At 42.9% G+C, this 17,657-nt stretch overlaps 1 protein-coding gene across 1 annotated transcript in view; it reads right to left on the bottom strand.

Annotated features, from left to right (window-relative positions):
• The window catches only part of lamc3 (laminin, gamma 3), a 574,068-nt gene that overhangs the window by 233,459 nt on the left and 322,952 nt on the right, over nt 1-17,657 (bottom strand). The window lies entirely within an intron of this gene.

Raw genomic sequence — 17,657 nt, forward strand, 5'->3', positions numbered from 1 at the left:
ATGCAGGGGAGAAGAAGTGAGCACAGGGAGTTAGAAGAAGGAGGAGATGAGAGAACATGTGATTGTTAATGGCGGTGTGGGAGCAATTGATCTTCGCCATTTTTTCACGGCCAAAGGAACACAAGTGAGTCCTGTGGCTTGGTGATAAGGAAAAATGCCACAAAGTACTGCAAAACACTATGAAGCAGGCTGATGGCTTGAGGAAACAGAGATGGATGAGTCTGCAGCATATATATACACTGACCATGTGCAGAAAGAGTTCTCTTTATCATTGGTCTTTTAAGTTGTGCATTATGACAGATGCCAAAAGGACCTTATGATATTTATTTTGATGTTCACATTTGGAAGGCATTTGGCCTCGAGCAGTGTCTATGAGTAGGTTGTGCTTTGATCATACTTTAAACTGGAAGCTTTAAAGACATGCTGTAACAGGATTGCTTCTACACTGATCAGCTTGAGATGATTGGGCTAAGTGTTTCACAGTAATGCTAAATCCCACTATTAAAGGCTGATTCATAGTAGCCACATTTCTCATCCTGTTTAGTACTTGCTGCACATTGAGGACAGGGACTCCACTCTTAAAGCTGATTTTAGTTTCTAAAACTAGGGCCTGCTTGTATCCTGCTATTTGAATAGAAATAATGTTATCGCAAAACGTACAAATAAACAAACCTGACACATGGAGAAAGTGTCAGGGAGGATTTCATTTTTATAACTATTACCTGTAAAGGGGTGTAATGCAATATTCATATTAAAATATTTATATCTATATCTGTGTTTGGATTAAAACCAGAAGTCACCATAGCTCATTTTTTTCTTAAGAAGATACTAAAATTACTCCTGTGCCCCAGGAAATATCCACTTGCTATGTCCACCTGCCTCTGCGGCTTATGGATTCCAAAATCTACCAGACACTCAATTTTATTTTATTTTATTTTATTTTATTTATATTAGCTATTTTCTTGTTTTAACCAGAAGGGTGTAACTGCATGTGAAAAACAATACAGTAAGATCTACAGCATGATCATTTAGATAAATAGACTATTTTGTAGCCCTGCGATAACCTGGAGACTTGTCCAGTTAATGTATTCATTATGAGTCTTTGGCTCACTATACATATCGACTTTAAATAAAATTATCTATCTATCTATCTATCTATCTATCTATCTATCTATCTATCTATCTATCTATCTATCTATCTATCTATCTATCTATCTACAGTATCTATCCAGGGTGTACCCCGCCTCTCGCCCATAGTCAGCTGGGATAGGCTCCAGCTTGCCTGCGACCCTGTAGAACAGGATAAGCGGCTACAGATAATGGATGGATGGATGGATGGATGGATGGATGGGCTATTTTGTTTCATAAGGTATATATTATAGACTGTTAGGTAGGGATCACATTGGGAAAAAAAACAGCAGTGTTGCTACTGCACCATTGCAAGCAGCAGTTGCAACACTCAGATGATGATGTTTGGCTCAAACAAAATTCTATTTCATTCGTGATGTGAAGCACTAACGTTCCGTACAACAATGATACCAGTAATAGAGTTCTGCTCCTAGTAGCTTTGGGAGTGGAGGGTGAGGAAAGAGAGAGAGAGAGAGAGGTTTGGGTTTAGTTTGGGTCCAGAAACATTCCGAAGATACAGTAAAATGACCTTGATGTGCATTACATTATGCTCAGAAAGTTGAATCAAGTCCAACTTCAACCAACATTCTGCTCCTACATCAGTAAAATAATGCTAGTGGTGTCAGGTATTTCACTGTTGAACCATACCAAACAATAGACGATATGCCAATCTGTTGTTGACTTTTCTCCACTTCTTATTTAAAAAATGTAACCCCTTCAATGTAACCCTGCATTTTGCGTGTGTGTGTGTGTGTGTGTGTGTGTGTGTGTTTGCTGCAACAGATATAATCCTGGGAGATAATTCTTTTTAACTGTTGGTCACAGAAGTGTGTTCTAGATAGTGCTCTATGCTCATCAGTGCTAGTTAGTACTCTATACTCAAGTTAGTGCTAGTTAGCATTCTATACTCAATTTTCCACATTGAAGTCTCCTTGTTAAAGTGTCCAAGTGAAACAAGCAGATTCATGATTCAATCTGTGTTGTGGAATGTCACAAATAGCTCCATTACAGTTGCATTATTTGTGTGTATATGCTACTCTTATTTACCTGCCATTGTGGCTGGTCGGTTGAGCAAATTCACTGCCACCACACAAAATAACCTGCATTTTGTGGATAGCAAGTGCTAATTTCCAACCCTGGTTAGTACAATTGATTAATTTGCTCAGCTCTAACCCAATAGCAAATAGATTTCAGAAAAATAAATATAAATTTCAGGGAAAAAGGAATTCTATAAAAAGACATCAACTGGGGCACTACTGATGTGCATGAGAAACTTTGTCACTTTGGAAATGCATAATATAAATCCTGAAATTTCACACTACAAATTATTTGATTACTATTTGACAGTTCAGGTTTTGGCTTTGCCTGTTTTTTTTCTTTTTCTATTTTGTTTCACCCCAAAAGTGAATATAAATGTATTTGTATTGTATAAATGTACTGTATATACTATTGACTGCTTTGTTTGTCCTTTGCCTGTGTGAATTTTTTGCCCTTTTGTTACTCTCCATGCCTTGTTTCTAGTCCAGTCATTGTACTGCTTTTATGGCACAATTATAGATTATCTTTATAACCACCTTGCATGTCTTTTTATTTGAATGCTGTATACTAATGCCAAATCATGGATTAGCCCAAAGAAAGTTCACTTGAACTCAAATGAAGTTACCATCCAGCATCCATTATCTGTAGCCACTTATCCTGTACAGGGTCACAGGCAAGTTGGAGCCTATCCCAGCTGACTATGGGCAAGAGGCAGGGTACACCCTGGACAAGTCACCAGGTCATCACAGGGCTAAAACATAGAGACAAACAACCATTCATACCTACGGTCAATTTAGAGCCACCAATTAACCTAACCTATTCCAGGGGAATCTGGAGCACCCGGAGGAAACCCACGCAGACACGGGGAGAACATGCAAACCCCACACATACCCCTTTCCCACCAAATCAGTTTCAGGGCTGGTTCACAACTCGTTCAACTTGCGAGCCAGCTGAGAACCAGTTTGCTTTTCCATAGCTCAGGGTGCTAAGGGGAGCCACGTCATTACGTCGCTGTATACGTCAGTTACGTCGCTGCATTTGCATAAACCTTGGCACGAACATCGAAGCAACAACAACACGGAGAAGAAGAAGTAGCAACAACAACAATAATAATGAATGACTTCGCGTTTGTACAGCTGCTGCTTCTCATCGCTTAAAAATGGCGACCTTTCGCGGTCTTGCTATTGTTGTTGGTCTTAACAACTCCGCCCCCCTGCTGACATAAGCGGTTCTTTCCTCTGGCCCAGCAAAGAGTTGGTGCTAGCCTGGAACCGTTTTTTCTGGCCCCAGAGCCAGTTCTTTGTCAGTGGAAACAGAAAACCCAGTTCCAAACTAAGCACTGGCCCCGAACCAGCCCTGGAACTGCTTTGGTGGAAAAGGGGCAACAGAAAGGCCCTTGTCAGCCACTGGGCTCAAACCCAGGACCTTCTTGCTGTGACCACTACACCACCGTGCCGCCCCAAATGAAGTTATATGTACTGTAATTAGCACAATTTTTATATCCTATATATTTTAAAAATACTGAATCACACCATGTATCATTTTAACAAAATAGAAATTACTAAGTTGGGAAAACCTGATAATACACAAACTCCTGTCTTATGTATAAGATGGACTGGCTCCTCCAATGCTAAGACAATTTGTAAAAACAGGTTCATTTGCTTATAAATCTACATGTAGTGCAGTAAGAGGAGACTATAATTTCACTAATGGCCCTTTTCCACTACCCTTTTTCAGCTCACTTCAGCTCGCTTCAGCTCACTTCAGCCCGACACGGCTCGTGTTTCGACTACCTTAGAGCAGCACGACTCAGCTCACTTCAGCCCTGCTTAGCACCCAAAACTCGCACGGTTTTGGAGTAGGGCTGAAGCGAGCCAAACCGAGCCGAGTGGGGCTAGGGGCGTGAGCAGACACTCCCCTGTACACTGATTGGTGATGAGGAGTGTCCTCACATGCCCACACACGCCCCACGGGCACGCTGGGATCTGTAAACACCGTAAACCCGGAAGAAGAAGAATTACGAATTACGAGAATTTCTGAAGCCTTATGCGCCTCGCCTCATCTATACGCTCTTGCCAGTATCTGTTGGCGTTGTCGGTGACAACAAGCCACAGCACCAAGACCAGCAACACTAACGACTCCATGTTTATTGTTTACTATCCGGGTCGTGAGACTACCGCTTAAAAGATCACTGATGTCACTGTTTGCGCCGCCTAACGACATCACGTGATGTCCACCCACTTTCGCTAACTCCACCCAATGTGTCCACCCACTTCCAGCCAGCACGGTTCAGCGCGGTTGTAGTCGAAATGCAACTCCAACAGCCCCACTCAGCTCGACTCAGCCCAACTCAGCACGGCACGGCTCAGCCCAACTCAGCCGCGTTGGTAGTGGAAAAGCGGCATAAGAAAAAGCAGTTTCGGCCAATCCACATTTTCAATTACAGCAGCACATGAATGGAACACATTGCCAACCCACATTAGAGATATAAAATCATACATCACATTTAAATCCAATCTAAAGAAGTGGCTAATCAATAATCAGACCTGTCAACACTAAACATGAACAACATAACATCATATTGCTAACTCCTCTGCTCAGCTGTTCTGTCTGCTGTCTGTCTGACTAATGCCACTCCTGCCATGCTTTTTTTCCTCCAATTTATGCTGATCATTTTCTTATTGCATGTTTTATGTGTTATATGTCCTTTTACCTTTTACTTTTACAATGATGTCTATGTTTTAGGTGCATTTGACCTTTTAACATCGGTCCATGGACAACAGATGCAAAATAGTGTCAGTCCTGTGCACTGTAGTGTGTGCACCTGAGGACACGCCTTGGGCTGTGCACACATCGAGCGGACTCCAGCATGTGCTCAGTTAATGATGCACAGCGAACTTAATTAAGAAGCTATGTGTGCACCTATTTAAGGACTGTGCTGATGCACAATCAGTGTGAAGTATTACACTACATCCATACACATTACCGAGTCTTACTACCCATGTTTCTGATTTCCTGTTTCTTGATTCCTGTGCTTGGCTCTTGTTCTAGCTCTCGCTTTGCCTCTGATATCCTGTTTGCGCCTTGCCCGACTGTTTTGCTTGTTTCACGTTTTGTATTTTGCCTGTCAATTTGGATTGTTTGCCTGTGTCTGTGTTTTGTACTTTATTATTAAACTAATACTTCTGCCCCTACGTCCACTTACCTTGCATATCTAACAGAATACTTCGCCCTACAATGGTTGTAGCAGAGGTTTTTCAATATGCAATTCCACGCTGCTTCTGGGTTTCCCTGTCTCAGCCCCTCATCTCATATTTCTAGCTGAAGTCTGACTGGAGTCCCCCGGCACCAGGGCTCGAAATTAACTTTTTTTCTTTGTGTCCCCCAGTGGTCCCGAATTCTGTGTTGTATTGTCCCGAATGGAAGCAATAGTGTCCCCATTTTTTTTCCTCTCTGAAATAACCAGTGGTTAATATTATCATATGAAGTTACTATTATATTTGTAACTATGCGATTTTGAACCCTTTATATCATTTTTACAATAAGTCACAAGACACAAGTGACACATGTCCTATACATCATCTACTTCAAAATTACAGTTATTGCATTTTCAGTTTATTAAACTTTGGCGAGCTCACTGTATGAATAGATACCCGTTTATTTAAAGGGGCCAACTAGCTCATTCAGAAAATGTTTCAACTCCCTACATCTGCAGTACACTTTAGTTGAAAATAAGACCCCTTTTATGTTCATTTCATCTACTTATACCTTGAATATCTGTTGGCACTTATAAGGCCAACTTATAATTTTCACCATTACCGTTATCCATAGCCCTGTGATGACCTGGCGACTTGTCCAGGGTGTACCCTGCCTTTCGCCCGTAGTCAGCTGGGATAGGCTCCAGCTTGCCTGCGACCCTGTAGAACAGGATAAAGCAGCGACAGATAATGAGATGAGACCGTTATCCATTTTTATGAACTTTCCACTATCCATTACCGTTATCCATTTTTATGAACTTTCCGTTATCCATTTTATGAACTTTCCGCTATCCATTACCGTTATCCATTTTTATGAACTTTCCCATTTTTATGAACTTTCCGTTATCCATTTTATGAACTTTCCGCTATCCATTACCGTTATCCATTTTTATGAACTTTCCCATTTTTATGAACTTTCCGTTATCCATTTTATGAACTTTCCGCTATCCATTACCGTTATCCATTTTTATGAACTTTCCCATTTTTATGAACTTTCCGCTATCCATTACCGTTATCCATTTTTATGAACTTTCCGTTATCCATTTTATGAACTTTCCGCTATCCATTACCATTATCCATTTTTATGAACTTTCCCATTTTTATGAACTTTCCGTTATCCATTTTATGAACTTTCTGCTATCCATTACCGTTATCCATTTTTATGAACTTTCCGTTATCCATTTTATGAACTTTCCGCTATCCATTACCGTTATCCATTTTTATGAACTTTCCCATTTTTATGAACTTTCCGTTATCCATTTTATGAACTTTCCGCTATCCATTACCGTTATCCATTTTTATGAACTTTCCCATTTTTATGAACTTTCCGTTATCCATTTTATGAACTTTCGCTGCTGAAACGTGGGTGGAACATCAGCATAGTGGCAGGTCCGAGCCTAGTTGTGCTGCTGACTGACTAAACTTTCTGAACTAGAAAGACACCAAGAAAACTCGCTTATTCTGTTGAACGGTATCTTCCGTCAATATCATCCACATCATTCCTGTTGTATTTTATAACGTGTCTAACAGTGTTCATTAAGTTCATTCAGTTGCTAGCATTGCCTGCAGACCAGGTGAGGACACTTTGGATCCTGAAGGTCCCGGAGACGTTATGTCTGGGCTCTCAGTTTCTTCCCCGCGGTCGGTCCGCTTCAACCACTTAAGCATTTTTGTTCTGGCAAGAGTCGGCGCAGCGTGTGCGGTAGCAATTCCATTCCAAGTCCATATAATGCGGACTCCGGCCGAAGATTCTAGAACAGAATGCGCTGCTCTGTAGCCTACGGATGCAGGTGCATCGAAAGTGTAGCTACTATGTATTTTTCGCTGTTAACATTTTAAAATTAAAATTGACAAATTAGGTGAATGTCTACGTATGTGTTACGGCTTTGTAAATAATATTAATGGAGAACTTTTTTTCTAGATCTATTTTTTTCCATTGTCCCGGGATTGTCCCAGATATGATAATTTTGTGTCCCGATGGCATTTTTTATGGTCCCCAGGACATTGGGACACCGTTAGTTTCGAGCGCTGCCCGGCACCCTACTACAGAACACATCACCCTATGGGATTCAACATGCAGTGTGACTTCTTCTATGAGGACCTCCAAGAGCCTAAGCCACCAGAACCTGTCTGGGTAAGCTTTATCCTAATGTTTATTACTGGATGAGCATGCAGATGGGTGGATTACCTGATCTGAGTTGAGCACCCATGCCTTCGAAGCTCACAGACGTTTTTTGCCATGCTCAAGTTTATTTTTGAATCTTTGGAAAAAGAGGAATTTTTTTTTTTTTTGGGGGGGAATCACTCCAGTGGCTGATGCAGCGAAGGAGGCCGTTGCTCCAGAGCTCCTGCCAGTGGCCGATGTAGAGACAGCAGAGGAGGCTGTTGTTCCTGAGCCCCTCCTAGAGGCTGTCTCTCCAAAGCTGGTTTCTCAGCCAGAACCAGTACCTGAATCAGTGCCTGAATCAGAGTCTGTATCAGAACCCATGCCTGAACCTGACCCAGTGCCAGTGTCTGTTCCAGTGCCAGTGTCTGTTCCAGTGCCAGCATTTGTTCCAGTGCCAGCGCCAGCATCCATTCCAGTGCCAGTGTCTGTTCCAGAGTCAGCGCCAATGCCTGCTCCAGAACCATTGCCAGAATCGGAGTCAGCACCAGTGTCTGTTCCAGGACTAGTGCCAGAGTCGGAGTCAGAGTCAGCACCAGTGTCTACTCCAGCTCCAGTGGCAGTGTCAGAGTCAGCTCCAGAGCCAGTGTTAGAGCCTGTGCCAGTGTCTGCTCTAGAACCAGTGCCAGAGTCAGAGTCAGCACTAATGTCTGCTCTAAAACCAGTGCCAGAGTCGGAGTCAGAGTCAACGCCAGTGTCTACTCCAGAACCAGTGCCAGCGCCAGTGTCAGAGTCAGCTCCAGAGTCAGAGCCAGTGTCAGAACCAGTGCCAGTGTCAGAGTCAGCTCCAGTGTCAGAGCCTGCGTCAATCTACTCCAGAGCCAATGCCTGGGTCAGCTAGAGCATCAGAGCCTATGCCAGAGTCGGTGCCTGTGCCAGCTCCAGTGCTGATGTTAGAGTCAAGAAAAATGCCTGAACTTGAGCCTTTTCTGGAACCTGTGTTAGAGGACAACGGAGCAACCACTGCCTCAGCCGGCTATGAAGATGTCTGCATCATCGTTTCTCCGCCACCTGGCTATGAAGACGTCTGCATCGTCGTTCCTCTGCTGTCTGGCTATGAAGATGTTGTTGTCCCGCCACTGCCTGGCTATGAAGACGTCGTTGTCCTGCCACCTCCTGGCTATGAAGAAGTTGTCATCGTCCCACCACCAGGTCCTAACCAGGACCGAAGCAACACGCTGACGGAGTTCGAGCTCATGCCTGAGTCCAGTTCTGAGTCCAAGCCAAGCCCGGAGTTCAAACGAAAGCTACATCCAGAGTTGGAACTAAAGCCAAGTCCCGAGTCCAAGCTAAGTCCAGAGTTTGAACTAAAGCCAAGTCCTGACTCCAAGCCAAGTCCTGAGTTTGAACTAGAATCAAGTCCACAGTCCAAGTCAATTCCAGAGCTCGAGTCCTCTACTGAGCCCGAATATAGCCTGGAGCCTGAGTTGAAGCTCCCTTCCTGCTCTGAGCCAAAGCTAGTTCCAGAACTCCAACCTGAGCCATCTCCAGAGCTTGAGCCAGAGTCCAGTCCAGAGCTTAGGTCATCCCCAGAGCTCAAGTCCTCTTCGGAGCTTGAGCACAATTCCAGCCCTGTGTCCAAGCCAGTACCAGAACTCCAGCTTGAGTCATCTCCTGAACTGGAGCCAGAGTCCAACTCAGAGCTCAGGTCATCTCCAGAACTCAAGTCCAGTCCTGAGTACAAGCCAGATCCAGAGCTCAAGCCTGAGTCATCTCCTGAGCTGGAGCTAGAGTCCAGCTCAGAGCTCAAGTCATCTCCAGAGCTTGAACCCAGCCCTGAGTCCAAGCCAGATCCAGAGCTCAAGCCTGAGTTGTCTCCTGAGTTGGCGCCAGAGTCCAGCCCAAAGCTCAAGTCATCTCCAGAGCCCGAATCCAGCCTGGAGCTTGAGTCCACCTTCAGTCCTGGATCCAAGCCAAGTCCAAGACCCAAGTCAAGTCCGGAGTCTAAGCATGAATCCGGCCCAAGTCAAGTCCTGAGCTTAAGCCCACTCCTAGTCAAAAATCCAAGTCTTGTCCTGAGTCTGAGCCCGAACCTCCACTGGAGCCAAGTGTGATGGATTTTCGCTCCTGGTGGGAGCTCTTTGGGAGGGGTTCTGTCAGTCCTGTGCACTGTGGTGTGTGCACCTGAGGATGCACCTCGGGCTGCGCATGCATAGAGTGGACTCCAGCACGTGTGCAGTTAACAATGCACACCTAAACTTAATTAAGGAGCTATGTGTGCACCTATTTAAGGACTGTGCTGATGCACAATCAGTGCAAAGTATTACTCTATGCCAGTACGCATTACCGAGCCTTACTACCCATGTTTCTGATTTCCTGTTTCTTGATTCCTATACATGGTTCACGTTCTAGTTCTCGCTTTACCTCTGATATCCTGTTTGTGCCTCGCCTGACCCTTTTGCCTGTTTCACATTTTGTATTTTGGCTGTCAATTTGGATTGTTAGCCTGTGTGTGTGTTTTGCACTTTATTATTAAAGTGATACCTCTGCACATACGTCCACCTACCTCACGCATCTGACAAATAGCTATTTTGGCTAATTCTGGTACATTTAAATTTTATGTTTATTAATGTGCATTGTCCATGTCAAATAAACCTTGAATAAATGAATAAAATAAAAAATATCAACATTTATTGTCCTGCTTAAATGATTGTCAATAATCCATATATATATATATATATATATATATATATATATATATATATATATATATATATAAGGGTCAGTCAAAAAGTTCAAAGACAAATTGAAAAAAAATCTTTATTTATGAAAATAACAAAGCTATTTCTCTACATATCCTCCATTTAAGTCTAAACACTTCTGCAAGTGGTGTTTCCATCTGAGAATTCCTTCTTTGTAGAATTCTGGGGGATGTCTTTCACACATTTTGAAATTATATTATAATATTATATATATAAGTCAAAAAAGTTCTAAGACAGATGTTATAATTTCAAAATGTGTGAAAATTATTATTATTATTATTATTTTCAACTTCCATTGCCCCTCAAGAGTGGCAGCCAGTTACAGCAGCTCCTCTCTTACTTTTCATTCTTTACTTGTGGTTTTTTTTACCTTTTTGAAATGTTCTTTTTAAATTTTTCACCATTTACTTAGTTTCTTTTAACTTACTATTTATTTTACGACACAAACTATGTTCGGAACACTTGTTTTTTTCTGCTTGTTTGGGGACTTCTTTTCGTGCTCACATCAGGGGAGCCAGCGCACAGCCATGGGGCTATTGTTTACACCAGGGAACAGCTGCTAGCACTCAGTAACACCACTCTGATCCCCGAGGAGATTCCAGCTATACCATGGGAGTTAAGGAGATGGAGAAGGGGAAAATGTGCCGGTGCTGAGTGTTGTGCCAGGAAGAGAGGTGACAAACCTGTCCTTCCATCTGTTATCATGGGGAATGTAAGCTCTCTTCCCAGTAAAATGGATGAGTTAATGGCACTGACTTGGCACCAGCAGTGTAGTCTGATGCTGTTTATGGAGACATGACTAACTGAGCTAACTTAGGATGCTAACATCGCGCTTGATAGCTTCCAAATTCGGTGTGCAGACAGGACAAAAGAGATTGGTAAGAGGAAAGGAGGGGGACTGGTTGTGTTTATCAATGATAGATGGTGTAACCTGGGATACATCACTATTAAAGAGAAAATCTGCAGGAAAGATATTGAACTGTAAGCTGTTAGCATGAGGCCATATTATTTACCAAGGGGAAATACATGGGGAATGTAAGCTCTCTTCCCAGTAAAATGGATGAGTTAATGGCACTGACTCAGCACCAGCAGGAATACCGGTAGTGTAGTCTGATGCTGTTTATGGAGACATGGCTAACTGAGCTAATTTCGGATGCTAACATCGTGCTTGATAGCTTCCAAATTCGGTGTGCAGACAGGACAAAAGAGAGTGGTAAGAGGAAAGAAGGGGGACTGGCTGTGTTTATCAATGATAGATGGTGTAACCTGGGATACATCACTATTAAAGAGAAAATCTGCAGGAAAGATATTGAACTGTAAGCTGTTAGCATGAGGCCATATTATTTACCAAGGGAATTCTAGCATTTTATCACGATAACTGCTTACATTTCCCCCTCTGCTGACACGAATGCGGCATATGATGTCATCCACTCAGTCACAAGTTGACTGCAGACACAGCATCCACAGGCTCTCATCCTGATCTCTGGGAATTTTAACCATGCTTCCCTGTCCTCCACTCTCCCCAACTTCAAACAGTATGTAACATGCAGCACAAGAGACAATCAGACATTAGATCTGTTTTATGCCAACACCAAGGAAGCATATAGTTCATCACCCCTCCCCCCCCAGGCAAATCTGATCACAACCTGGTGCATCTCCTGCCTGTCTACAGACCTATTGTTCACAGACATCCAGTCAGTACACAACAGGTGAGAAGCTGGACTGATGAGGCTTTGAAGGACTGCTTTGGCACTACTGACTGAGATGCTCTCTGTGAGCCCCATGAGGACGTAGACAGCCTCAAGAGCTGCATCACAGACTACATAAACTTCTGTGTGGAGAACATTATGCCCACTAAAACAGTACGGTGCTTCTCAAACAACAAAACCTGGGTCACTCCTGAGCTCAAAGCTCTCCTGAATGAAAAGAAGAGAGTATCAGCCCAGCCCAGAAGAAGAGAGTATCAGCCCACTGTTACTCCTACTGTCTCTTCCTGGTCATCATCACCCAGCTCACAGACCTTCTCACTCTCTCAGCACCCCTCAACCATCATACCTCCAGCTCAGTGCTTCACATCTCCATGCATAACACCTAGCACTGAGCTGTGCTCTTCTTTGTCCTTTGACAGAGAACAAGTCAAGAGGGAACTGAGTAAGATGAAAGCAAGAAAGGCTGCAGGTCCTGATGGCATCAACCCTGGGCTCCTGAGGCATTGTGCTGACCAACTGTGTGGAATAGTGCAGGACATTTTCAACTTGAACCTGGAACAGGAAAGAGTGCTGGTCCTTTGGAAGACATCGTGTGTAGTTCCAATACCAAAAACTGCACACCCCACCGATTTAAACGGATATAGACCAGTGGTGCTGACCTCTCACCTGATGAAGGCTCTGGAAAGACTTGTTCTGGCATATCTCCGCACACTGGTGGGGCCAGCGATGGATCCCCTGCAGTTTGCCTACCAGCCAGGCATCAGGTGGAAGATGCAGTCATCTACTTGCTTCATAGATCTCTCTCTCTTCTTGAAAAGGCAGGAAGAACTGTTAGAATCATGTTCTTTGATCTATCCAGTGCCTTCAACACCATACAGCCGACTCTTCTGAGGAGTAAGATGGAGAGCCCAGGGGTGGACCATCATCTTACCTCGTGGACTATGGACTATCTCACAAACAGACCACAGTATGTGAGACTGAAGGACTGTGTGTCAGATACCATTCTCTGCAGTACAGCGGCTCCACAGGGGACAGTCCTGTCCCCATTTCTGTTCACACTTTACACTGTGGACTTTAGATATGATACAACTATCTGTCATCTACAGAAGTTCTCTGATGACTCTACTATTGTGGGCTATATCTTAGATGGCAATGATAGCGAGTACAGAGAACTGACAAGAAACTTTGTGGACTGGTGCCAACAGAACTCCCTCCAGATCAATACAAGTAAAACCAAGGAACTGGTGGTGGATTTCGGCAGGATGAGGTTCTCTTCACCTACCTCAGTGAACATTCAGGGAAAGGACATTGAGATCATTAGGAGCTACAAGTACCTGGGTGTTCATCTGAACAATAAACTGGACTGGACTGATCACACACACGCCCTGTACAAGAAAGGCCAGAGCAGACTCCACCTGCTGAGGAGGCTCAGGGCCTTTGGAATACAGGGTCCACTTCTGATCTCTTTTTATGACTCTGGTGGCATCAGCTATATTCTATAGAGTTGTCTGTTGGGGAAGCAGTATCACAACAGCAGTGAGGAAAAAACTTAACAAGCTGATTAGGAAGGCAGGATCTGTCCTGGGCTGTGCACTGGACTCAGTGGACGTAATGGAGGAGAGGAGGATGTTGGCCAAGTTGTCATCCTGAATGGTGAACACCTCCAATCCACTGCAGGAGACAGTAGCAGCACTGGGCAGCTCCTTCAGTGACCGGCTTCTTCATCTGCAGTGTGTTAAGGAGAGATATAGCAGCTCCTTCCTCCCTACTGTTGTGAGACTGTACAACCGGCACCTCACCAAGCACAGCACCAGACACTCCTCACAATAATGAACAATACTGTCCAGATCACTTCTACATCTATAGAGACCCCTCTGAATGTATACTGTGTGCACTGACCATCAGCATCAGTACTTTACAGTGAACTGCTAGCTACACACTGTTAAAATGGCTCTTGTGCAATATACCTACGTACTTACTTGTGCAATACTACCTGTGCAATACTTACATGTGCAATTCCACATTTGTAATACAATTATGTTAACTGTATATCTGCAAACCTTTTAATTTATGCAAATTTGTTAATTTTTATCTCTAAATTTGTAGTTTATTTCTTTTATATATATATATATATATATATATATATATATATATATATATATAATCTCATTATCTCTACCCACTTTATCCTGTTCTACAGGGTCGCAGGCAAGCTGGAGCCTATCCCGGCTGACCACGGGTGAAAGGCAGGGTACACCCTGGACAAGTCGCCAGGTCATCACAGGGCTGACACATAGACACAGACAACCATTCACACTCACACCTACGGTCAATTTAGAGTCACCAGTTAACCTAACCTGCATGTCTTTGGACTGTGGGGGAAACCGGAGCACCTGGAGGAAACCCATGCGGACACGGGGAGAACATGCAAACTCCACACAGAAGGGCCCTCGCCGGCCACGGGGCTCGAACCCGGAACTTCTTGCTGTGAGGCGGCAGCGCTAACCACTACACCACCGTGCCACCTATATATATATATATATATATATATATATATATATATATATATAGTGGTGCTTCAAAGTTTGTGAACCCTTTAGAATTTTCTATATTTCTGCATAAATATGACCTAAAACATCATCAGATTTTCACACAAGTCCTAAAAGTAGATAAAGAGAACCCAGTTAAACAAATGAGACAAAAATATTATACTTGGTCATTTATTTATTGAGGAAAATGATCCAATATTCCATATCTGTGAGTGGCAAAAGTATGTGAACCTTTGCTTTCAGTATCTGGTGTGACCCCCTTGTACAGCAATAACTGCAAGTAAACATTTCCGGTCACTGTTGATCAGTCCTGCACACTGGCTTGGAGGAATTTTAGCCCATTCCTCCGTACAGAACAGCTTCAACTCTGGGATGTTGGTGGGTTTCCTCACATGAACTGCTCACTTCAGGTCCTTCCACAACATTTCAATTGGATTAAGGTCAGGACTTTAACTTGGCCATTCCAGAACATTAACTTTATTCTTCTTTAACCATTCTTTGGTAGAATGACTTGTGTGCTTAGGGTCGTTGTTTTGCTGCATGACCCACCTTCTCTTGAGATTCAGTTCATGGACAGATGTCCTGACATTTTCCTTTAGAATTGGCTGGTATAATTCAGAATTCATTGTTCCATCAATGATGGCAAGCCGTCCTGGCCCAGATGCAGCAAAACAGGCCCAAACCATGATACTACCACCACCATGTTTCACAGTTGAGATAAGGTTCTTATGCTGGAATGCAGTCTTTTCCTTCTCCAAACATAACGCTTCTCATTTAAACCAAAAAGTTCTATTTTGGTCTCATCCGTCCACAAAACATTTTTCCAATAGCCTTCTGGCTTGTCCACGTGATCTTTAGCAAACTGCAGACGAGCAGCAGTGTTCTTTTTGGAGAGCAGTGGCTTTCTCCTTGCAACCCTGCCATGCACACCATTGTTGTTCAGTGTTCTCCTGATGGTAGACTCATGAACATTAACATTAGCCAATGTGAGAGAGGCCTTCAGTTGCTTAGAAGTTACCTTGGGGTCCTTAGTGACCTTGCCGACTATTACACACCTTGCTCTTGGAGTGATCTTTGTTGGTTGACCACTCCTGGGGAGGGTAACAATGGTGTTGAATTTCCTCCATTTGTACACAATCTGTCTGACTGTGGATTGGTGGAGTCCAAACTCTTTAGAGATGGTTCTGTAACCTTTTCCAGCCTGATGAGCAACAGCAATGCCTTTTCTGAGGTCCTCAGAAATCTCCTTTGTTCGTGCCATGATACACTTCCACAAACATGTGTTGTGAAGATCAGACTTTGATAGATCCCTGTTCTTTAAATAAAACAGGGTGCCCACTCACACCTGATTGTCAGCCCATTGATTGGAAACACCTAACTCTAATTTCACCTTCAAATTAACTGCTAATCCTAGAGGTTCACATACTTTTGCCACTCACAGATATGTAATATTGGATCATTTTCCTCAATAAATAAATGACCAAGTATAATATTTTTGTCTCCTTTGTTTAACTGGGTTCTCTTTATCTACTTTTAGGACTTGTGTGAAAATCTGATGATGTTTTAGGTCATATTTATGCAGAAATATAGAAAATTCTAAAGGGTTCACAAACTTTCAAGCACCACTGTATATATATAAAATTTATTTATACAGTGGTGCTTGAAAGTTTGTGAACCCTTTAGAATTTTCTATATTTCTGCATAAATATGACCTAAAACATCATCAGATTTTCACACAAGTCCTAAAAGTATAAAAAGAGAACCCAGTTAAACAAATTAGACAAAAATATTATAGTTGGTCATTTATTTATTGAGGAAAATAATCCAATATTACATATCTGTGAGTGGCAAAAGTATATGAACCGTTGCTTTCAGTATTTGGTGTGACCCCCTTGTGCAGCAATAACTGCAACTAAATGTTTCCAGTAACTGTTGATCAGTTCTGCACACCGGCTTGGAGGAATTTTAGCCCATTCCTCCGTACACAACAGCATCAACTCTGGGATGTTGGTGGGTTTTCTCACATGAACTGCTCATTTCAGGTCTTTCCACAACATTTCCATTGGATTAAGGTCAGGACTTTGACTTGGCCATTCCAAAACATTAACTTTATTCTTCTTTAACTATTCTTTGGTAGAACGACTTGTGTGCTTAGGGTCGTTGTCTTGCTGCATGACCCACCTTTTCTTGAGAGTCAGTTCATGGACAGATGTCCTGACATTTTCCTTTGGAATTCACTGGTATAATTCAGAATTCATTGTTCCATCAATGATGACAAGCCATCCTGGCCCAGATGCAGTAAAACAGGCCTAAACCAGGATACTACCACCACCATGTTTCACAGATGGGATAAGGTTCTTATGCTGGGATGCAGTGTTTTCTTTTCTCCAAACATAATGCTTCTCATTGAAACCAAAAAGTTGTATTTTGGTCTCATCCATCCACAAAACATTTTTCCAATAGCCTTTTGGCTTGTCCACATGATCTTTAGCAAACTGCAGACGAGCAGCAATGTTCTTTTTGGAGAGCAGTGGCTTTCTCCTTGGAACCCTGCCATGCACACCATTGTTGTTCAGTGTTCTCCTGATGGTAGACTCATGAGCATTAACATTAGCCAATGTGAGAGAGGCCTTCAGTTGCTTAGAAGTTACCCTGGGGTCCTTTGTGACTTCGCCGACTATTACACGCCTTGCTCTTGGAGTGATCTTTGTTGGTCGATCACTCCTGGGGAAGGTAACAATGGTCTTGAATTTCCTCCATTTGTACACAATCTGTCTGACTGTGGATTGGTGGAGTCCAAACTCTTTAAAGATGGTTTTGTGCCCTTTTCCAGCCTGATGGGCATCAACAACGCTTTTTCTGAGGTCCTCAGAAATCTCCTTTGTTCGTGCAATGATACACTTCCACAAACGTGTTATGAAGATCAGACTTTGATAGATCCCTGTTCTTTCAATAAAACAGGGTGCCCACTCACACCTGATTGCCATCCCATTGATTGAAAACACCTGACTCTAATTTCACCTTCAAATTAACTGCTAATCCTAGAGGTTCATATATTTTTGTCACTCACAGATATGTAATATTGGATTATGTCCCTCAGTACATAAATG

This window comes from Neoarius graeffei, chromosome 28, assembly GCF_027579695.1.
Source record: "Neoarius graeffei isolate fNeoGra1 chromosome 28, fNeoGra1.pri, whole genome shotgun sequence".
Classification (NCBI taxonomy): Eukaryota; Metazoa; Chordata; class Actinopteri; order Siluriformes; family Ariidae; genus Neoarius; species Neoarius graeffei.